At 48.7% G+C, this 24,166-nt stretch overlaps 1 long non-coding RNA gene across 6 annotated transcripts; it reads right to left on the bottom strand.

Annotated features, from left to right (window-relative positions):
* Positions 1-8,883: 8,883 nt before the first annotated feature.
* Positions 8,884-21,477, bottom strand: LOC128332791 (uncharacterized). 6 transcript variants are annotated; one of them, XR_008310758.1, is made up of 8 exons: positions 21,463-21,477; positions 20,971-21,062; positions 17,350-17,538; positions 17,091-17,178; positions 16,119-16,331; positions 12,832-15,954; positions 10,454-12,667; positions 8,884-10,166 (listed from the first exon to the last, which is right to left on the bottom strand). It is a non-coding gene; the product is annotated as an uncharacterized LOC128332791 (long non-coding RNA). The 6 variants fall into 6 exon arrangements; XR_008310757.1 differs by lacking the exon at positions 21,463-21,477 and adding an exon at positions 21,276-21,290; XR_008310760.1 differs by lacking the exon at positions 21,463-21,477 and having other exon boundaries at positions 17,350-17,509; positions 20,971-20,985.
* Between the last annotated feature and the right edge of the window lie 2,689 nt (positions 21,478-24,166).

The following is a 24,166-nucleotide window of genomic DNA, read 5'->3' as shown; positions in this document are numbered from 1 at the left end:
GATACTCCCTCGGCACAGCCACTTTCAGGGCTGTGCCCAGCCAAAGGTGGCCTGTATTCCATTCGCTGCTGCTGCCCCCATTTTCTGATAGATGTCCCTTGTAAATCATTGTCTCGAGTTTGTTTCTATTTTTGCTTTTTGGAGGCACAGCATTCATCCCTTGTTTGGATGGACTGCCTTTGCTAGGATGGTCACACTAGAAGTTGAGTGAAGTTGGGATGGCATATTATTATTATTCTTGTTTACACAGGATAGGTGTTATTGACTGGTTTGTTTTATCCAGACATCGAGTCCTTCCCAGGGACCTGGGATGGCTGAATTTTATTATCAATGTGTTTGCTGTTATTATTATAGATATCGTTCCCAGTAAAGTTGCTTTTTATAATTGGTTGGTGGTGATTTCTGTGGCCCCTATTGTTGGAATTCCCAACACCTATGGTGTTGAGGTGCTCTTCAAGTTGTTTTGGAATAGCACCTAGGGCGCCAATTACCACTGGGATTATTTTGGTATTTTTCTGCCATAGCCTTTCAATTTCAATTTGTAGAACTTTGCATTTTGTAATTTTTTCTATTTCTTTTTCTTCTATTCTGCTATCCCCTGGTATTGCTATGTCGATTATTTTAACTTGTTTTTCTTTCTTCTTGACTACAGCTATATCTGGTGTATTGTGTGGCAGATGTTTGTCTGTTTGTAGTCGGAAGTCCCATAATATTTTTGCATCTTCGTTTTCTACAACTTTTTCAATGTTATGGTCCCACCAATTTTTGGCTACAGGTTTGTATGTAGCTTGTATTTTTGGCAGATGTTCCAGTGTATCATCCCTGCTACCTTGTCATGCCTTGGTTTGTAGTCGGTCTGTGCAATCTTTTTACAACAGCTGATTAGGTGGTCCACAGTTTCATCTGCATCATCATCATCATCATCATCATTATTATTATACAATTTATATCCCACTCTTCTTCCAAGGAGCCCAGAGCGGTGTCCTACATACTTAGGTTTCTCCTCACAACAACCCTGTGAAGTAGGTTAGGCTGAGAGAGAAGTGACTGGCCCAGAGTCACCCAGCAAGTCTCATGGCTGAATGGGGATTTGAACTCGGGTCTCCCCAGTCCTAGTCCAGCACTCTAACCACTACACCACACTGGCTTTCCTGTTTGTGTTTGAAAGACTCTGAGCTGCATTTTCACATCCTGCATGACCTGTCACCTCTAAACAGCCTTCAAGTGTTGGCTTTCTTCAGTCAGTAGCCAAGACTTGAGATTTTAAAAAAACACAAAAAAACACCACAATCTCCAGGGACTTTTACACACAGCAGACTTTGCCATGAATTTATGGAAAGGCTTTACAGTAAACTCGAAGTCATCCCCCAAAAACCCAACACCAATAGTGGATTTTTTTTACCCCGGATATAAATCGGGCAACACTCTTAACGTGCAGTGAAGAACCCAAATTGTGTGTGAACTGCTCCCCAATCACTCGCAGGGACTTTGGGGTAAATCTGGCTGATATGTGAACACACACCCTCCATTGCAGATAGGGTTGCCATGTTCTGGCTTTCCAAATCTAGGTGCCTAATTTGCATATTATGTAAATTGGATTGAAAGTAATTTTTGAGCAGAATAGTGACTGCGCGTTTTGCTCTATAACTCCAGTTCTACAAGGGCTAGAGCTTAGCTTTTTTCTTTTTCCTTTTTTTTAAATAAAGCTGAAATCTGGGCAAATCTGGATGGGCTAAGCAATCTGGGTGAGATGTTTAAAATCCAGGTGAAACCTGGAATTTCAGGGGGCATAACAACCCTAATCACACTGCCTAGAGACTTACATATCAGGCGGTATAGAAATATGATTGATAGATAGATAGATAGATGCAAGTTAAAGGGCTTTAAAAGCCCTGTGTGAAAAGCTTCCTGGTAACTCTTGAAAGCAATTCTGGAGACTTGAATGGCTTGAGATCAAGAAGGTAGGAAGTTGTCTTATATGGAGCCAGACCTTTGGTCAATCTAGTTCAGGATTGTCACTCTACACAGACTGGAAACAGCTCTCTAAGGTTCCAGGCAGGAGTCTTTCCCAGCCCTACCTGGAGATGCCAGTGCCTGAAACTGGACCCTAAAGCAGATGCTCTATCACTGAGTTATGGCCCCATCTCATAATATTTGAGGCGGGAATTCTGGTTTCAGTCACCGTTGCTAACTCTAATCCTTGATGTGATCCAGCAGGGCTCCCCTATATTATTATAAATATTTAAAATAAAATATATATTTTTAAACCCCCCACAATGGAGACTTCTTAAAAACCAGGGATCGACAAATTGAGGCATAGCCAGCCATTATTTTTGGTCGCCACCAGTGTTCTCTCTAACAGGGATTCCTAGATGTTGTTGACTACAAATCCCAGAATCCCCAGCCAGAGCCCGCTGCAGCTGGGGATGCTGGGTGCTGTAGTGAACAACATCTTGGAATCTCTGTTGGAGAGAACATTGGTTGCCACCAATCCCCTCTTCCCTCAGATCCTTTTCTGGCACCAAAAAGGCAGGAGAGAAAGAGGTCTTCTGGCACCGGGAGATGGAGATGGTAAGAAATGGGGAGGCCTCTTCTGCAGCTCCAAAAGGATTCCTGCTGTTTCTTGCCTTCTCCTAAATGAGAGTGAGGAAATCTGTGTGGGGATGCTGGGTGTCCTGTTCACCAGAAGGCTGGGGGACTCACCCCTGGGAAGCTGGTAAGTGGGTTTGTATGTAGATGTATGCCTGTTGAAAAAACTATAATCTGCCTTGGATGCTTTGGAAGGAAGGGAGTACAGAAGACGAGGCCTACTGGACGCTTTCCAGATTGCACGCTACCACAGTGTCACAACGTATCCCTTAAGTGTCCTTCCATACTGTCTATGTCTTGACATCACGATCCCTGCACAGTAAGCAAGGTGCCGTTCACATTTCCAGTGCCTTCTTTTGTATTTTATTGCTGCGTCAAAGAGTGCTGTTAAGTCGATTTCAACTCCTGGCGCCCATAGAGCCCTGTGATTGTCTTTGTTAGAATACAGGAGGGGTTTACCATTGCCTCCCCCCCGCGCAGTCTGAGATGATGCCTTTCAGCATCTTCCTATATTGCGGCTGCTTGATATAGTACCAGCGGAGATTCGAACCGGCAACTTTCTGCTTGTTAGTTAAGCATTTCCCTGCTGCGCCACCCTATAATGTCGCTTCTGTGTTGCAACAACAAAAATAGCTGTATTTGCCCGTTGTAGGTGGCAACGGATTTCAACTGCGGTTTTAAATTGGTACCATAAAACGTCACAATTTACACCACTTTTTGCGGTGTGAAGCTCGCTATCTGGAAACCACCCTAATCAGACCAAAGACCTATCATGTCCAGTATTCTGGTTTTCGATGAAGCCAAACGGATGCCTCTGGGACCCCCAGAAGCAGGGCACCAAGGCTTTAGCCCCATTCTGCTGAGGCTCCCTACTCTAGCAACTGGTATTCAGAGGCATACTGCCTCTGAACATGAAGGTTCCACCTAGCTATCATGACTAATGACCAGGGGATAGGCTTCTGCAAGTAAATCCAAATTTCTGGATAGTATGGCTGTGTTTGTGAACGGGCATACAATCCACATTCCGCTGAGCCTAATGCCAAAACACCCATTGATTTTAACAACGATAGCTGATACATCGCAAAATCTATTATTGAGGCAGCGAATGTAGGCGGGAGTTTCAGAAAGGAGCAGCAATTTTCCATTGCCAGTGTGGGCAGCCATTTTGATGTGGCTGACCTGAATTGTACAGGTGAACACCTTGAGTCACGCCAATACAGGGGCAATTGGGAGAGGTGGGTAAAGGCAGGATCCGACGATTTGCTTATCACTGAAATTCCTGACGGATTTCTAGTCGGTGTTTTCTCTTTTATCTAACCCTCTCGGGACCACCGATTCGGCAGCATAATGGGCACCCTCTTCCCTGTCCACCCGCTTGTCCGCTTTAAATGCCGCTTCCTCTTGCTCTGGCTTGGAGTGAAGGAACAATGTACGAGCAGGCAGTCTGGGAGCAGAGATACGTCTTGGCTGTCATCTGCAACAGCAGCCCAGAAATCTCCAGGGCATTACAGCAGCAAACCGTTCAGTGCGTAATCCTGGAGCAGAGAAAATTGTTTTCTTAAACAGCTTTATTCTTTGAAAGGAGGCATTTGCTTAAGAGATTTTCCACTATAAATTAAATCTGTCCAGGGATCTACATAAACTGCCTGTGTTGCAGAGAGTGGCTCCTTGAAGAGGCAGCCTGCTGTTATCGGCTTGCTACTTCAAGAAGATAGTAGCCTTTAGTGGCCTGCTGACGTCATCCTCATTTCCCCTCCCATGATGAGCCCCTCTCTGTGCAGGCAGCTGTATGTGCTGTGGGCCTTCAAACTGCATATGCTCCAGCTGCCCTTGTTTACCAGGGAACTGTTTTCTGCTCCTTACACCTAGTAAATAACCGGTCCCTAGCTTTGGAGGAGGCCATATTAAAACGTTGTTAATCTATATTGCCAGAGTTGTCCTCCTTCAGCAATCCCTTCCTTCCCAGAGTCGCTAAATGTTAATCTCAGTGGCGGGGCATCTTGCTGCTCTACTGGCACCCCAATAATCTGCCTCCTGGGGTGACCACCTTGCCTCATGAAAGGGCTGCTCAGCCAGGGTCCTGTTGGTTCCTTTGATTACCACCAGGGATGAAGACCTGCAGTACCAGCTCCGATCATTATAAGGGTGGCGCTGCTGTGCAGAAGAGATTGGATCAATAATATTCTAGGCCTGCTGGCTGCCCTGATGGGAGAGGAAGTAAGTCAGGGATTCTCAATGCTGGGTCCCCAGATGTTATTGGACTTCAACTCCCATAATCCCCAACCAAAGGCCACAGGGGCTGGGGATTATGGGAGTTGAAATCCAATAACATCTGGGGACCCAGCATTGAGAATCCCTGATGTAAGGTGTTCTGAGCTGCTCAGACTCCGTTTATAGCTGGATGGGGGAATTCTCTCAGAGATCTATACCAGCTGCCTTCTTAAGAATGTCAGTTCTTTCAAGTAACACTATACAGAATCCCTGCCTGCATCCTTGGAAAAGCTGCTGCCAGTCCGTGAAGGCAATCCTGGTCCTGTACGGAACTAGATACGGCAGCTTCTTCTGCCACCGAGCGACCCAGTCCAGGCAGTGGTGCTACTGCTGGTGACATGGAAGGAATGAGGCAAAGGGGGAAATGGTGGTGGCCAGGCCACAAGAATCGGGAGGGAGGAGTTGTTGGGGGTGAAGTTTTATTTTGTGGAGTGAAGAAGCACAACGCAGAGAGGGAAACTGCTGGTTTCTTTAAACCTGAAGGAGAAACTATGCAGGGCCTTGAGATTCTTGGCTAGGGGAGAGCCGCCTGGCGGGGTGCTACCTGGGAATAAGAAATGGATCCCAGGCAGGACAGCCAGCAGAAGGAGCAACAGAGGAAGCTGCTCTTTGGAAAGGCAGCAGAGAGGGCAGTCAGTCCAAAGCCTCTCTCTCTCCCTCTCCTCCATCACAGCCCCTTTGCTTTGTGGGCGGATGGGAGCTTTGTGTGTGGTTTTGTATGCACCGTGGTGTGATATATCCTATTCCCAGACATGGCTTCTAAGACAGACACCAAAAGGAGAGAAGTGTGACTAGCGGCATAGGAACAGAGGAAGCTGCCATATACTGAGTCAGAACATTGGTCTGTCTCGCTCAGTATTGTCGTCACAGACTGGCAGCAGCTTCTCCAAGGTTGCAGGCAGGAATCTCAGCCCTGTCTTGGAGATGCTGCCAGGGAAGGAACTTGGGACCTTCTGCTCTTCCTAGATTGGCTCCATCCCCTGAGGGGAATCTCCGACAGTGCTCACATGTGGTCTCACATTCAAATGCAAAGAGGGTAGACCCTTCTTATCTAGGCGGACAAGTCATGCTTGCTACCACAAGATCAGCTCTCCTCCTTAGGAGGTCAATCTTGAACTACCAAGGAGATCAATGCTATATCCAGCAGAGATCTGTCAGAAGGTACCATAAGCATTTTTTGGATCATGCAAAAACATGCCCCTGATGAATTCTTTTATCCTGCCATTCCGCTTCAAAAAAGAGCTCTGCTGGGCAGCAAATTTTAGTTTCCTCTCTAAATTGCTTCAAAAATGAAGCTGCACTCAGATCCACCTCTGCGATTCACCTGTACTTTTTCCCAAAATGGAGAGAATTGTTGAGTGTTTTTGTCAAACGTGGACATGTGACAGCCCTGATCCTGAGTTCAAGCAGAGTGTCTTTCCTTTCTTAGGAAGGGGATTGGAAGGTCAAAGTGCCATTAGGAAGCTCAAGAGCAAATAGTGGTGCAATCTAAGGCACTGGAGCATGGTCAGCAAAAGAACAGCACATAGGGGGTGAATAAAGTTGCCAGCACGGAGGCTATTCCTGCACCGCCCGTCTCCTCCCACTGGCAATATTTTGCACAAAACCAGGCCATGAAAATCCCATGATGGGAGTTGTAGTCCAACAACCACTAGAAGGCCAAAGTTGTGCAGCCCTGATCTGGATGAACCCGAAATCTTACATCAGGGGTTACATATTAACATGGGAAGCTGCCTTGTACTGAGTGTGATTCTTGGTGCAGTTAGCTCAGTAGTCTACAACAACAACAAAAACCACAACACCCCAACTTCACAGATATGCTGATGGGATTTGAGCTGTCAGTGACTGACCACGAGAGGGATCTTGGGGTTGTGGTGGACAGCTCGTTGAAAGTGTCGACTCAATGTGCGGCAGCTGTGGAAAAGGCCAATTCCATGCTGGGAATCATTAGGAAGGAGACTGAAAATAAAACAGCTAATATTATAATGCCCTTATACAAAATGATGGTGCGGCCACACCTGGAGTACTGCGTACAATTCTGGTCACATCACCACATCTAAAAAAGGACATTGTAGAACTGGAAAAGGTGCAGAAGAGGGCAACCAAGATAATCTGGGGCCAAGAGCACCTTTCTTACGAGGCAAGGCTCTAGCATCTGGGGCTCTTTACTTTGGAAAAGGAGGGACCATGGGGAGACATAAACGAGGTGTATACAATGCATGGAGTGGAGAGGGTGGACAGAGAGAAATTCTTCTTCCTTGTTCACAGCAACAGAACCAGGGATCATCTCATGAAACTCAAGGGAAGGAAATGTAGGACCAACAAAAGGAAGTACTTTTTCACACATCACATAATTAATCTAAGTAATTCTCTGCCATGGGATGTGGTGATGGCCACCAGCTTGGATGGCCTTAAAAGCTTCGACAGATTCCTGGAGGACAAGTCCTTCAATGGCTACTAGTCTGGATGGCTATAGGCCACCTCCAGCCTCAGAGACAAGATCCCTCTCAATATCAGATACAAGAAACAACAGCAGGAAAGGGCACGCCCTCACCTCTTACTTGTGGGCTCCCCAGAGGCATCTGGTGGGCCACTGTGTGAAACAGGATGTTGGACTGGATGGGCCAAGTTGTGCCTAATCCAGCAGGGCTGTTCTTATGTACCCTCACTGGCAGCAACCCTCCAGGGTTCCAGGCAGGGGTCTTTCCCAGCTCTACCTGAAGATGCTGCCAGAGCGTGAGCCTGGTTCTTAAACTGGGGTTCTTGGATGCTGATGAATTACTACTTTGTACTCCCCAAAACATGTAGGGACGCCCATCTGAGAAGTCCTGGAGCATGGTCAACAAGAGAACAGCACATGGGGTGATGGGGGTGAATAGGGTTGCCAATACAGAGGCTCTTCCTGAACCACTGCCACCCGTCCCGTCCCCCCCGCAATATTTAGCACAAGTCATGAAAATCTCAAGGGTTGTCTTCAAGTTATCTGGAGATAGAGGTCAGTTCCTGGAAACTCCAGGGCAGGTCTGGAAGGTGGCAAGATTTTACTTGTGGGGATATGGAGTGATAAGAGACAGGTGTAACTAGACCTTGGCCCTCAAAGCATGGCAGAGTATGCCTTGAAGAAGGACCAGTTACTGCATCTATGAGAAGCACCTTGTGTGGCTGGGAGGTCAATTGCCTTTGAGACTTTGGAAAGAGAGCACTGTAGACATTTCCCACAAAGATGACAGGAGAAAAGGGCCTGTCCTCCTGCTTGGCATGTTACTCTTTCAAAATCCCACCCAGTGGCCCTCTGACCCTGGACTCTGAGGCTAGACACCAGGGCCTCCACCCACCCCGGGGGCCCCCAAATCCTCTTGAGTCTGTCCTGGGTGGAGTGGTTGCCACTGGCCCCTACTACGAATGTGATTGTGGCCTGTGCCAGGTGCTTTAGAGACAGAAGAGTGGGGAAAGCATTATGTGGGATGGGAATCCCTTGAGTGTTCAACTGTTTCTGCTCATGCATAAATATACCCGTTTTATATTCTTGTTGGTTAAGTTGCTGTTTGTACCCTCAACCCACATGTTAAAAATAGCGTGTCTGGGGTGAGTGATGCTTAACGTGCAGGAGTGGAGGAGAGGCAAAGGCCTTTAGGTCCAGGCTGCAAAGAGAGCAAAAAATGGAGGAAGAGATATAATTATATGGTCCAGTCTATTCCTCTTGTGCTCTGGGCAAACTAGGACTGAACTTGTTTGACCAAAATCATTCATTTAACCCATTCATTTAATCATTCATTTAGGTGGAGGAGAGGTCTCTTTCCTAACAGTCTGCAATTCATCCCATCAGTGGCCATTTTTCAAAATGTCCTTTGTTTCCAAGAAAGTGTCTCTCACTCCAGACCCACTTTGCCTTTATTTCATGAGCATCTGTTCTTCATGAAGCAGGATCTCGGCCTCAGTTTCTCCAGCAAGAGCTGCACCAACTCTAGCCCAGGACAACAGTACTTTTGAATACCACAACTCTTCCAACAAACTATGGCAATCTTTGATTCTAGCAGACAATACTGACAGCTTTTTATTTAGCATATTTGGTTAGGACCACCCAAAACTCATGTCTCTGGGCCATTTACAAAAAACACACAGATTAAAACAACTTGAAATAAGAATCAGTTCTGGGTGCTTGACAGAAATACCATCTTCAGCATCCTATAAGCCTGTCAGTAAACAAAGCTACATAAAGACAATATTGATCTTTATTTCTACATCAAATCGCCCAAGCACCCATCTTTGCATCAAAGGGGGAATAGTCTGTAAGATCTTAGTAGGAAGAGACCCGGAGCCACGGAAGAGCTACATGAGGGACTGGTGGATGTGTTCTGGCCTTTCAGACTTTCAGTAGCAAAGTGCTTTTTCTCACCATTCCCATATGCTGCTTTGAATATTATTTTAATACACTAGTTGGTCTAGAATATCTAATCTACTTTGAAAATGCTTCATTTTATTTCCTATTAGCCTTCCTAATTAAGTTAATAGATCTGTATTTCTTATATTATACTATACTTGTTTAATCTTTTTAGATTTTATCCTAATCTTTTAGATGTTATCCTACTTATATTATACTACACTTGTTTATTCTTTTTAGGTTTGATCCTATCCTTTTAGAGGTTAACCTATGCAACAGCTATTTTTGTTTTAGTTTTTAACGTATTTTAAGTTTGTATTTAAACAATATTGCAAGCAGCATACAGAAATAATGGGGGGCAGAGAAGCCAGCTAGGATAAAACCCTGGACACACCCAAGGCCAGTGGCTCTCCAGCCATCTCAGTGGCTGCTCTGAGCAATCTGAAGCAGAGATATCAAGCCAGGAATGAAGAAAACCACACTCCAAGCACCTTGGGGATTTCTCAGAGCAGGAAGCAGCCGAGACACAGGGTCAGGCATGAAGACTGAACTGCCAGAAAACTGCCCCTCAAGCATGCCGCTCTTTCGAGACCCCCACCAGCTGACAGGCTAAGCAGCTTCACGGGGCTGTGCCAATATTTAGATGCCATCAAAAATTGAAGTCCTTTGGAGACAGTCACCATCTTGGGTTGAAAGAGGCTCACAGCAATGTGGGGATATTTCTATGTGATAGAATTGCTACTCAGTCATGAAGGAGGCAGTCAGCTCCGAGGAGGGGAGCCTGCCTGTTTCTTCTCTCCTGCTTCTTGTTATCCGATCTTCTCCTCCCACTTCTCCAGTTAGTCTTCAGGGCTCCTGTTGGGACTTTATGATGTTCTTTCTCCTTGTTCCGCAGTTGTTCCTTCAGTCTTTCTCCTGTTCTCTTCTAAAACACGGAGAACCAAAAAGATTCAGAATCTTTATCCTCCTTATCCTTACCCACTTGTTCTTTTCTGCCTACCCAATGTGCCTAAGCCCAGATTTCCACACTTTATTGTTTTTTCTCCCCTTTGTCTTCTAAACAAAGATAAAAGTTTGATCTTTACTCTGTTCTCTCTTAAGAAGGATATGTTGAGGACAATCTATGTTCATCCAAGAGCCCAAGCCAAAGGGAATGAGACCACAAACCTTGAGGTTTCAGGACACATCTCCTTGTCTGATCAGTCCACTCACCGTGTGCTTTCAGCCAGCAGAGCATGCTCAGTATACGACGCGGCTTGAAGAGGTCAGAAATGCCGCACTTCTACTGCCGCACCACGCCAGGCCGAAGGTACCACTTCATCACCATTCAGAAAAAGAAGAGCAAAGTCATGTAACCAGGATTGAAGCTCCCCCAGACATTTAAATGTAAAACACAAAGAAAAAAATGTAAAATCCAAAAAGGAAAAGGGATACCCAAAGCCCACTGTATGGCCACTAAGAAAGACAGTGCAAAGACATGAAGTCCAGCACGAGAAAGACACACGACAGCCAAAAGAGGGGCTGCTCCTTGTACGGCCCCTACGAGGGCCACGCTCTCACTATTTCTATGGCTCCCCAGAGCAGAGACATGAAGTCCAGCACGAGAAATATGCTCCCCAGCCAAATCAGGGTTTCTACAACATACAGACACTAAGCAGGCCACACTCCCACAGCTCTAGGGCTGCCCAGCGCTATGACATAAAGTCCAGCACGGGAAAGACACACCTCAGCTGAAATATGGGCTGCTCCTATGAGGGACACACAATTTTTATGGCTCCCCAGTGCGGAGACATGAAGTCCAGCACGAGAAAGCTGCTCCCCAGACAAATCAGGGCTTCTCCAGTATAGAGACACTTCCCACAATTGTAGGGCTCCCCAGTGCAAAGACATAAAGTCCAGCACGAGAAAGACACACCTCAGCTGAAATGGGGGCTGCTCCTTGTACGGCCCCTACGAGGGCCACACTCTCATCATTTGTATGGCTCCCCAGTGCAGAGACATGAAGTCCAGCACGAGAAAGCCGCAGCCCAGTTCAAGAAAGGGCCACTGAGCATATGGACACCGAGTCCATCCTGTTATTATGTCCACGCCCCTCCCAAACAAGAGGCTACTCAGGGCAGGGAGATCCTAAGCCTCATGAAGGCAGCCAGAGCAGAGAAAGCCAGCAAGGAGGCCCTCCAGCTGGTCGAAGCGGACTCCCCCCGTCTTGCTTCTGTGAAGCTGCTTGAGAGCCAGTCTTCTCCGCCTCCTTCTTCCCTGTTCAGGTCTCCTCTTGTTGCTCCTTGCTTGCAGCTTCTCTTTCGCTGCCTGCAGCACTTCTTCCTTCTGCCCCGTCTATCCCTTGCCTCCTAAGGCAAGAGATCAGCTTCTGCAGCTCTTGACTCGTTTCCCTCTTGAGAAGGCCTTCTGGAGGACCAGCGCTGCTCATGCAGGAGCCCAAGCCAAGGAGCATGAGCACACCAAGCGTCAGGCGTGTGCCTTCAGCCAGCAGAGGCTGCTGCTTGAAGAGGTCCGGGAGGCCACACTTCTCCCGTCCCGAGCTTCCTCCGTGGGCAGGGCGGAGTGGCCAGCTCAACACCACTCAGAGCGGGAAGGGCAAAGTCAGGCAGCAAGGCTTGGAGAGAGCCACCCGCGGGCCAAATGAGGGGCTTCTCAGAGCAAAGACGTGAAGCTCGTGGCGAGAGGAAGCAACACCCCCAGCCCTCACTGGGGCGGCTCAGTGCAGAGACGTAAGGCCTGGCAGCACAAAGCAACGCTCCCAGCCCCAGCCCGGGGCGGCTCAGCGCACATACCCGAAGGCTCGGCGCGAGGAAGCAACACCCCCAAGCTGAGCCCAGCCAGGGGCAGGCTCAGCGCACATGGCATCAAGCTCGGCGTGAGAAAGCTAACGCCCCCAGCCCCGACGAGGGGTGGCTCAGCGCACATACCTCTAAGGCTCGGCGCGAGGAAGCAACACCCCCAGGCCAGCCTACCCAGGGGCAGCTCAGCGCACATACATAAAGCAGTGGCGCGAGAAAGCAATACCCCCAGTCCCATCCAGGGGCGGCTCAGCGCACATACTTCAGGTCCAGCAGGAGCAAGCCACCTCCCACCCAATTGCAAGGGACTCCGTGATGCAGAGAGATTCAGGGCGGCCCGAGAAGGCCGCACTCCCACCCCTTTCAGGGCTCCCTGGTGCAAAGACATGAAGTCCAGCACGAGGGATGCCACGCTGCAGGGCCATCAGCCCCACCCAGAGTGATCAGTGGCCGAGAGAGAGAAATGAAGCCGTCCGCCTGGTGGGAGCACAGCCTGCCCGTTTCTTCTGCCAAGCTCCTGGAGAGCCGGTCTCCTCCTGCTTCTTTTCACGTCTCCTCTGGCGCCTTGCTGCTTGCTTCTCTGCCTCCTTCTGCCCCTCTTTCTTCTGTCCTTGCTCCCCATTGCCTTCTAGAGAAAGAAAAAGAGCTTGGTCAGTTTCCAGATCTTGACACTTTCCCCTCTTTAGAAGGACCCTGGAGCCCTGTCCATCCAAGAGCCCAAGCCAAGGAGGAGGAGACCTCAAAGCGCAAGGCTTTGGGCCGCCTCTCCCGGCCTGACCGGAGTCCACTCACCGTGTGCCTTCTTCAGCCAGCCAGCAGGGCCCGCTCCTCGGCACACCACGCTGCTTGAAGAAGTCATGGATGCCGCGCTTCCACCCTCCCCGGCTTTCTCCGTGGGCAGGGCGCACCAAGCTGAAGACTAGGGACGGGGCACTTGGGAGATGCCAACTCATCACCATTAACAAGATAGATGAAGGGCGAAGTCACGCAGCGAGGAACGACCGGCACCCTGCAGAGAAATGAGCAGCCACGCAGCATACAGACACTCAGGCTCGCCTGGGAAGGCCATGCTCTCAGCATTTTCGGGGCTCCCCAGTGCCAGGACGTGAAGTCCAGCATGAGAAAGCCACTCCTCAGCCAAATCGGGGCTTCTCAGTGTACAGTCACTACGATGGCCATACTCTTACAATTGTGGGGCTTCCCAGTGCAAAGACATGAAGTCCAGCACGTGAAACCGGCACCACAGCCAAATCAGGGGTTCCCTAGTTTACTAGGACCAGGGAGACTCGAGACCAAATCCCCATTCAGCCATGATACTAGCTGGGTGACTCTGGGCCAGTTGCTTCTCTCTCAGCCTAACCTACTTCACAGGGTTGTTGTGAGGAAAAAATCAGGTATGTGGTACACCGCTTTGGGCTCCTCGGAAGAAGAGCGGGCTAGAAATGTAAAAATAATAAGAATAAAAAAGAGGCCACGCTTCCACAATTGTAGGGCTCCCCAGGGCCAAGACGTGAAGTCCAGCACAAGAAGGACACACCTCAGCTGAAATGGGGGCTACTCCTTGTACGGCCCCTACGAGGGCCACGCTCTCACTATTTGTATGGCTCCCCGTGCAAAGACGTGAAGTCCAGCACGAGAAAGCCACTCCCAGCCAAATCAGGGCTTCTCCAGTATAGAGACACTTCCCACAGTTGTAGGACTCCCTAGTGCAAAGACATAAAGTCCAGCACGGGAAAGACACACCTCAGACAAATCAGGGCTTCTCCAGTATACAGACACTTCCCACAGTTGTAGGACTCCCTAGTGCAAAGACATAAAGTCCAGCACGGGAAAGACACACCTCAGACAAATCAGGGCTTCTCCAGTATAGACACTTCCCACAGTTGTAGGACTCCCTAGTGCAAAGACATAAAGTCCAGCACGGGAAAGCCGCTCCCAGCCAAACCAGGGCTTCTCCAGTATAGAGACACTTCCCACAGTTGTAGGACTCCCTAGTGCAAAGACATAAAGTCCAGCACGGGAAAGACACACCTCAGACAAATCAGGGCTTCTCCAGTATAGAGACACTTCCCACAGTTGTAAGACTCCCTAGTGCAAAGACATAAAGTCCAGCACGGGAAAGACACACCTCAGACAAATCAGGGCTTCTCCAGTATAGAGACACTTCCCACAGTTGTAGGACTCCCTAGTGCAAAGACATAAAGTCCAGCACGGGAAAGACACACCTCAGACAAATCAGGGCTTCTCCAGTATAGACACTTCCCACAGTTGTAGGACTCCCTAGTGCAAAGACATAAAGTCCAGCACGGGAAAGCCGCTCCCAGCCAAACCAGGGCTTCTCCAGTATAGAGACACTTCCCACAGTTGTAGGACTCCCTAGTGCAAAGACATAAAGTCCAGCACGGGAAAGACACACCTCAGACAAATCAGGGCTTCTCCAGTATAGAGACACTTCCCACAGTTGTAGGGCTCCCCAGTGCAAAGACATGAAGTCCAGCACGAGAAAGCCGCAGCCCAGTTCAAGAAAGGGCCACTGAGCATATGGACACCGAGTCCATCCTGTTATTATGTCCACGCCCCTCCCCAACCAGAGGCTACTCAGGGCAGGGACATCCTAAGCCTCATGAAGCAGCCAGAGCAGAGAGAAAGCCAGCAAGGAGGCCCTCCAGCTGGTCGAAGCGGACTCTCCCCCATCTTGCTTCTGTGAAGCTGCTTGAGAGCCAGTCTTCTCCGCCTTCTTCTTCCCTGTTCAGGTCTCCTCCTGTTGCTCCTTGCTTGCAGCTTCTCTTTCGCAGCCTGCGGCACTTCTTCCTTCGGCCCCTTCTCTCCCTTGCCTCCTAAGGCAAGAGATCAGCTTCTGCAGCTCTTGACTCTTCTCCCTCTTGAGAAGGCCTTCTGGAGGACCAGCGCTGCTCATGCAAGAGCCCAAGCCAAGGAGCATGAGCACACCAAGCGTCAGGCGTGTGCCTTCAGCCAGCAGAGGCTGCTGCTTGAAGAGGTCCGGGAGGCCACACTTCTCCCGTCCCGAGCTTCCTCCGTGGGCAGGGCGGAGTGGCCAGCTCAACACCACTCAGAGCGGGAAGGGCAAAGTCAGGCAGCAAGGCTTGGAGAGAGCCACCCCCGGGCCAAATGAGGGGCTTCTCAGAGCAAAGACGTGAAGCTCGTGGCGAGAGGAAGCAACACCCCCAGCCCTCACTGGGGCGGCTCAGTGCAGAGACGTAAGGCCTGGCAGCACAAAGCAACGCTCCCAGCCCCAGCCCGGGGCGGCTCAGCGCACATACCCGAAGGCTCGGCGCGAGGAAGCAACACCCCCAAGCTGAGCCCAGCCAGGGGCAGGCTCAGCGCACATGGCATCAAGCTCGGCGTGAGAAAGCTAACGCCCCCAGCCCCGACGAGGGGTGGCTCAGCGCACATACCTCTAAGGCTCGGCGTGAGGAAGCAACACCCCCAGGCCAGCCTACCCAGGGGCAGCTCAGCGCACATACATAAAGCAGTGGCGCGAGAAAGCAATACCCCCAGTCCCATCCAGGGGCGGCTCAGCGCACATACTTCAGGTCCAGCAGGAGCAAGCCACCTCCCACCCAATTGCAAGGGACTCAGTGATGCAGAGAGATTCAGGGCGGCCCGAGAAGGCCGCACTCCCACCCCTTTCAGGGCTCCCTGGTGCAAAGACATGAAGTCCAGCACGAGGAATGCCACGCTGCAGGGCCATCAGCCCCACCCAGAGTGATCAGTGGCCGAGAGAGAGAAATGAAGCCGTCCGCCTGGTGGGAGCACAGCCTGCCCGTTTCTTCTACCAAGCTCCTGGAGAGCCGGTCTCCTCCTGCTTCTTTTCACGTCTCCTCTGGCGCCTTGCTGCTTGCTTCTCTGCCTCCTTCTGCCCCTCTTTCTTCTGTCCTTGCTCCCCATTGCCTTCTAAAGAAAGAAAAAGAGCTTGGTCAGTTTCCAGATCTTGACACTTTCCCCTCTTTAGAAGGACCCTGGAGCCCTGTCCATCCAAGAGCCCAAACCAAGGAGGAGGAGACCTCAAAGCGCAAGGCTTCGGGCCGCCTCTCCCGGCCTGACCGGAGTCCACTCACCGTGTGCCTTCTTCAGCCAGCCAGCAGGGCCCGCTCCTCGGCACACCACGCTGCTTGAAGAAGTCATGGATGCCGCGCTTCCACCCTCCCCGGCTTTCTCCGTGGGCAGGGCGCACCAAGCTGAAGACTAGGGACGGGGCACTTGGGAGATGCCAACTCATCACCATTAACAAGATAGATGAAGGGCGAAGTCACGCAGCGAGGAACGGCACCCTGAAGATAAATGAGCAGCCACGCAGCATACAGACACTCAGGCTCGCCTGGGAAGGCCATGCTCTCAGCATTTTCGGGGCTCCCCAGTGCCAGGACGTGAAGTCCAGCATGAGAAAGCCACTCCTCAGCCAAATCGGGGCTCCTCAGTGTACAGTCACTACGATGGCCATACTCTTACAATTGTGGGGCTCCCCAGTGCAAAGACATGAAGTCCAGCACGTGAAACCGGCACCACAGCCAAATCAGGGGTTCCCTAGTTTACTAGGACCAGGGAGACTCGAGACCAAATCCCGATTCAGCCATGATACTAGCTGGGTGACTCTGGGCCAGTTGCTTCTCTCTCAGCCTAACCTACCTCACAGGGTTATTGTGAAAGACAAACTCAAGTATGTAGTACACTGCTCTGGGCTCCTTGGAGGAAGAGCGGGATATAAATGTAAAAATAATAAGAATAAAAAAGAGGCCACGCTTCCACAATTGTAGGGCTCCCCAGGGCCAAGACGTGAAGTCCTGCAGTAGATAGCCACACTCCAGCCCTGTTAGGGGCTTCCGCATGCATGGCCACTAAGGACATGTTCCCACATTTTCAGAGGTTCTTAAGTGCATGTACATTGAGTCCAGCACAAGCAAGCCAGGCTCCAGGAATTCAAGAGTGATACATGGCAGAGAGGAAGTCAGCAATTAAGCCTTCCAGTTTGTGGAAGCAGAACCTGCCTGATTCTTCTGTCAAGCATCTTTAAAAACAATCCCTCCTCCTACCTCTTCCCTTTTGATTCCTCTTGTTTTTCCTTTCTACTTGTTTTTCTTCCTCTTTCTGTATTGCTTTGTTTTTTCTCCCCTTTTCCTCCTAAACAAAAGAAAAATCTTCATAAGTTTTCAGACCTTTACTCTTTACTTTCTTTTGAATGTTTTATTGAAGACCATCTCTGTTCATCAAGGAGCCCAAGCCACGAATGAGACACTGAGTCCTGTTTGGACAGAGCAGTATATAATTGTCACAAATAAAGGAGAACCAAACCTCAAATCTTAAGCCTTCAGGACTTGTTCCCTTGCCTCATCACCATGTCCCTTCAGCCAGCCAAGCCTGGTCAGCACACCACGCTGCTTGAAGAGGTCAAGGATGCTGCATTTCCACTATCCTTGCTTTCTCCACGGGCAGGGCAGACCAAGCTGATCATCTGTGCAAGTCAGATATGCCATCTCACCACTATTCAGAGCATGAAAAGTAAGGTTACACAGAAAGGTTTGGACATCAACACCCACCAGCTAAATGAGGGGATTCTTAGAGCAAAAGTGTAAAATCTAGGAGAAAGGCACACTGCTACTTCATGAGGCCATGTAGAACAATGAGATAGTCTAGAATGAGAAAGCTATTCTCTAGCTAAATTAAGGGTTATTCAAAGCAAAAACATGGAGTCCATATAAGAAAGTCATGCTCTAGCTCCTTTGTGGGCTGCTCTGAGCAATACGTGTCAGGGCATCCAATCTAGCTGTGAGGGGCTACAGCCAAGCCATCTTAGGGACTGCTTTGAGGAATAAATCCTATGCTTTCTGGGGTTTCAGGCTTTTATTATGGATACGCTTTTTCATTATTTCCATATGCTACTTTGAATATTATTTTAATACACTAGTTGTTCTAAAATACCTAACCTTTTAGAATGCTTCACACTTTTCTGTTAACTTTCCCGGTTATATTAATGACCTATATTTCCTTTATTATACTGCACTAGCTCACTGTTTTTTAGATTTTATCCTATTCAAGATTTTATTCTCTGCTTATTTGATTTTATCCTATTTAAAGCCTATTTTAGTTTTACTTTTTACAAATATTATAAGTTTGTATTTAAACAATATTCCAAGCAGCATATAGAGATAATGGGAGTGGAAAGCCATCCATAATAAAACCCTGGAAACACCCAAGGCCAGCCACAGAATTGCTATTAAAGATGTAAAGGCTCTTTTAGGGAGCCACCACCGTCCAGACAAAGGAGCCTCCTCACGGGGTTGGGGGTACATTTACAGGCTACCACGTTGCCACTGAAGCACCAAGGTGCTCTTTTGAGGCAGCCCCTATTTCCCAGGGGAAGTCGCCTCTCAGAGCTGTGTGGGGAGCTCTAGAGATCCTCACAACCATCCCCCTTCCAGCATGCGCGACTCTCGTGGGGCTCCTTGCTCGTTCTCTCAGGGCTGCTTCGCGAGCCTGAAACGAGAGTGAGAACAAGAAAACAAGCCACTGAGTCTGGTGAGGCACAATACATTGCAACGGAGGAGCCTTGAGCTGGTGCCCCGCCTTGGCTTTTCACCCCTGGCGGCGTCCCTGCTCGCGCCCTGAGGCGACGCTGAGGCCCTCTCCCCCGATCCTCCCTCCCCTTCAGGCGCCTAAATTCAAAATGCGAGGAGGCAAGCAGAAATTGTCCAGTTGCCTGGGCGGAGCCAATCAACGGCGAGCAAGCAGGCTCGTGCTGTCTAGTCCCGGAGTGGCGTAACCAGCATCCAGCCAATCAACGACCGCGACCAAAGTTTGCGCGCGGAGACTTGACAGAGCCGTCAAAGAAAAAAGAGGGCTGCTGAGGGAAAATGGGTGGGGGGAGGGGAATGCCCGACCCTAATGGCCTTTCCCGCCTTTCCCGCCCCGACACAAACTGAACCAAGTTCCCCCTCTTTCAAACTGCAATTCTCAGGCCATGACTGGCCCGCCTGAGACAAAAAGCGACTCCAGGACTTGATGCCCCATAGAAAGGAAACTAGGGTGCCTCGTTCCCTAGCTAGGAGCAGCACCAGGCTTCTGCCCATTCTGACAGAAACTGATCCTGGGGATTATGCTCCCTCCAATATTTCTCCACAATGTCCATTCAGATCTCCAAGCTCCCTAGTTAGGAAACAGACACCAGAGTTGCCAATTCTTTATGACAAGAATTGATCCTGGAGATGTCATTTCCTCCAATATTTCTCCACAGTATCCATTCATTTCTCTCCAAGCCCCCTACCTACAAGGCACACACCAGAGTTAGCCACTCTTTCTGACATTAATAGTTCCTGGAGATGTTATTTCCGCCACAATATTTCTCCACAGTATCCATTCAAATCTTCAAGCTCCCTAGTTAGGAAGCACACACCAGAGTTAGCAACTCTTTCTGACAGGAATCGTTCCTGGAGATGTTGTTATTCTTTTATTATTATTATTAATTGAAATATTTATACCCTGCGGCTACAGTGCAATACTGCTCAGGGTGCCTATTTCCTCCAATATTTCTCCACAGCATCCATTTATTTCTCTCCAAGCTCCCCTGCCTACAAGGCACACACCAGAGTTAGCAACTTTTTCTGACAAGGAATCGTTCCTGGAGATATTATTTTCTCCAATATTTCTCCACAGTACCAATTCCTAGAGACCCCAGTTTGAAGTGGGCAACCCTACAGCAGCCTGACTGGAAGGATTTGGGGGCAGCTGAGGAGAAAAAGAGCTCCCACAGATACTGGCAGGCTCTTTTGCCCAATCTACCCACTCCACAAGGGAACAGGGGGACCCCTGCATCTGAAGACATTTATTTTGATGTGTTTCGATAGTATATATTTTCCAAGGGTTGTTTCCACTCGACTGTCTGAGAGAGATGTGTTCTTGACACATTTATCTCAGGCAGTCAAGTGAAGAGATTCCTTTAAAAAGTTGTGTCCTCGAAATTGGAATAAATATTGCTTCAGCAACAGCTCTTGTACTGTTTTTGAGGCCATCGCAGCTGATATTGATCCTCCATTTTAACCCCCCGCATATCTGTCACGAAGAGATGCTTGTGCTGCCGTTTCCACTGCTAAGAACTTCTGGAAGTTATCGGTTTATAATAAAAATGTGTTTATATCCTGGTTTTCTACACACAAGAATGCTCTCAAAGCAATGTACAAAAAGTATGAGAAAATTGTTCCTTGCCCCAAAAGAGCTTACAGTGGGGCTTGGGGTGGCAGGCGGGAAGATGGAGACAGCAGCAATAGCCACTGAAGACATGCTATACTGGGCTGAAAAGGGACAAACACTTCCCCCTGCTTAATATCAGACTAGAGCACCACAACGTTAAAAACATGCCCCTTTGCCTGGTTTGTAGGCAGAACAGTTCCCCTTTTGCTCTCTGGGCTTTTCAAAAGATGTAACCAGACACAAAATGTGCAGTTTAAAACAAGCAAATGGAGTAGTTCTAAAAGAACATTTATATTATGTTAGATGGCGTAAAGAAGTGGCTGGTAAGAATGAGAAAAGTCAGGTTTTTGCCAGGCACCTCTCAAGCCCAGAACGAAATAGAAGCTATATGGATGTATTTTATGTTGAAGGAAGGAAGAATGCTCAGAAGAATAATGCCAAAGAAATCCAAAACTGGAAATCAAGGAAGAAGAACACCTTCTGACTGCAAAAATGCCTTTGGCTGCCCCAGGATATGTTGCTCTATTTTTCACAAAATTGCAGGGATGTGCCCTGTGCATCCCTCAGGACCATCACTGGCACTCAGCGAGGCCTGTGTTTATGAACTTTGCTCTCCAGTGGAAAGAAGGAAAGAAGCGGGGAAAGTGTGTGTGCATTTTGCAGCCACTGTTCAGGTGGATTGTGGCTGCATTTTATGGGGGGCGGGAGAGAAAGCCAGAGGAAGGATACCTTTGGGTTCAAGAATGCCCATCTTTGTTTTTCTTCTTCATCACGGAGCTGGCCTGAGGCATCAGATGGCCATGGCGATTTACGGCGTTTAACTGAATAGAAGGAGACTCTGAATGCAAGATGATGCCTTAAAAGATAGAGGCTAAATACAAATAGAGGCTAAATACAACTGTAATAAATATACAGGATTATGGATATTATATCTGTATTTACCCAAAAGGAGGAGAAATCTGAATCTAAGATCTCTTCCCCCCCACCACACACACACACAACAGGAAAGAACTGGGGAAAGCACCTCATCTTACATTTGGGTAAATACAATATGAGGCAGCTAATATTGTGTTCTGTGCTGTACAAGTTAAAAGACAAAAGAATGCAATGGGAGTCCTACGGCCAGGGCAGTTCTTAGGGCAGGGCAAGCTGGGTGACCACCCCGCCCTTTGAACCCCCATCAAAATTAACTTGAAGGGGCTTCTGCACTGGCTGATTTACCCCAGCCCCTGCACTCTGCCAGGGCTCTCTACAGCCCACCATTCTGTCCCTAGTGTGGTCTGGTCACCACAGGTGGGAGAATACAGGAATTAGAATCCTGCAGCGCTCAAGTGGAATGTACCACTTCAGGCTGCAGGTGGAAGGCCTTACGTAGGAACATAGGACGCTGCCATATACTGAGTCAGATCCTTGGTCCATCTAGCTCAGTATTGTCTACACAGGCTGGCAGTGACTTCTCCAAGGTTGCAGGCAGGAATTCTGGGTTGTTGAACCCCTGCAGGCCAGGGTTTCCCAAAAGTGGGTCCCTAGATGTTGCTGGACTACAACTCCCATCATTCTAAGCCACAATGGTATAGCTGGGGATGATGGGGGTTGTAGTCCAGCATCATCTGGGGAACCAGGTTTGAGAACCCCTGAACTGCCTAACTTGTTCCTTCACTTTTAATGGGACTGCTTTGTCAGCCAGCACTGTATGTATTTGTCTGATGTTACTCTGCTACCCTCTTTGAGCCTTCAGAAATAGGCCTTCTCAAAAGTCATAGGAAGCTGCCTTCTATTGAGTCAGACCATTGGTCCATCTAGCTCAGTATTGTCTACAGACTAGCAGAGGCTTCTCCAGGGTTGCAGGCAGGAGTCTCTCCCAGTCCTATCTTGGAGATTCCTGGGAGGGAGCATGGAACCGTCTGCATGCAAGCACACAATGCTGTTCCCAGAGCGGCCCCCTCCCCTAAGGGGAATATCTTACAATGCTCACATGTAGTTTCCCATTCAATTGCAAACCAGGGTGGACCCTGCATAGCAAAGTGGACAATCTAGACTGGAAGAACTAATACTGCATACTGATGTACTACTCATTATTCCTCTGATTGGCACTGGTACTTGTTTTCCTTTTTTTAAATGATGTTTTTATTACATAAACAAAACATTTAAACAACAGGAGAGGAGAGCTGGTCTTATGGTAGCAAGCATGACTTGTCCCCTTAGCTAAGCAGGCTCCACCCTGGTTGCATACAAAAGGGAGACTAGATGTATGAGCACTGTAAGATATTCCCCTCAGGGGATGGAGCTGCCGCTCTGGGAAGAGCAAAAGGTTCCAAGTTCCCTCCCTGGCTTCTCCAAGATAGGGCTGAGAGAGATTCCTACCTGCAACCTTGGAGAAGCCGCTGCCAGTCTGTGAAGACAATACTGAGCTAGATAGACCAATGGTCTGACTTAGTATATGGCAGCTTCCTATGTTCCTATGTTCCTAACACCACTTAACAATTTGTTAATCTGTCCAAGTATTCTTTGCCAAAAACATGCTATGAACTAGGCATGTGCACCAAGCCTGTCTATAATCAACTCTTTACTAATCACACCTCCAACATGTGCTTTTGGTTAAATTAAACATTCTTTTGATCTTCCATTTGCAATGCTCCCCTTGAGTGATGATTTTTATTTTTGTATTTAAAGTAGTTTTCATTCCCATTTTCTATCTCCCCTTCCATTCATTTGCCTTCATTTGTGGCAATGGCGCGGGGCGGGCTTTATTTAAGTGATATAGGTATGACAATGAATTGAAACAGACGCATAAAAAAGGTTGTATAAGATACATATATAACAAATAGAGATTGAATTATTTTCTAAGGTCTCAAAATATTTATCGTCTCAGTACTTGACCCAGTCAATCAAATGAGCCATAATTGCCAAATTCTAGGGATCTGCACAAATCGATTCAGCGCGTCCAATAGGCACAAATGATTTTGGCAGGACAGGTAGTGGTACCTTTAAGCATGAGTAAAGCAGGTCCTGGCCTGCTCTTCTGCCTCCTTGTTGCTTTTCTGGGTGCTGTGCTGCTCAGAAGTCCATGCGCTGCTGCAGGGCTTCACCCAGCATTCTGCACATGGTGGTGGAAGCACATGTTCCTTCTGAGTGCTGCAACGCCTGGAAAATCAGGTAAGTGTTGGATATGGAGTTCCAGTGCATCGACCTTTTGTGCCAACTATCCTAATGACCACTGGGGCATGGGGAGTAGAGGTAGTAGTGAAGGTCTCCTTACCTGTCCCTGCTTACCTCTATTCTGTAACCCCTGTCTTCACTCCTCAGGTATTTCCTGTGGAGAATTAGTCCACTTCCTTTCCTCTTGGAGAGTAGATGGAAACATCTCTCTCTCTCTCCACCTATCCATTATGTAGGTTTTAGACAGAGTAGCTGGGAAATGCTTGACTAACAAGCAGGAGGTTGCCGGTTCGAATCCCTGCTGCTACTATATCGGGTAGCAGCAATATAGGAAGTTGCTGAAAGGCATCATCTCATACTGCGTGGGAGGAGGCAATGGGAAACCCTTCCTGTATTCTACCAAAGACAACCACAGGGCTCTGTGGGCGCCAGGAGTCGAAATCGACTTGATGGCACACTTTACCTTTAGGTCTTTACAATCCAGAATGTACTTCACCAATAAACCTATTTAGTTTGGATTGTACTACAATACCAAAGACAATCACAGGGCTCTGTGGTCACCAGAAGTCAATAAGGATGTGCGAACCAGTTCGATGGTTCGGTTCAGGGGTTTGATGGTTCGGGGTTGAACCGAACCCCCCCAGTTCTGTCCGGACTGGGACCAAACCTCCCTGCCAGTTCGCAACACACACACCCTCTGCGAGGCCCTGCCATTGGGCATGCGTGGCAGCAGGCAAAATGGCCACCACGCCGTTATACGGAGGCC

Source organism: Hemicordylus capensis, chromosome 7 (genome assembly GCF_027244095.1).
Source record: "Hemicordylus capensis ecotype Gifberg chromosome 7, rHemCap1.1.pri, whole genome shotgun sequence".
NCBI lineage: Eukaryota > Metazoa > Chordata > Lepidosauria > Squamata > Cordylidae > Hemicordylus > Hemicordylus capensis.
This window is presented reverse-complemented; position numbering and strand designations above follow the sequence as displayed.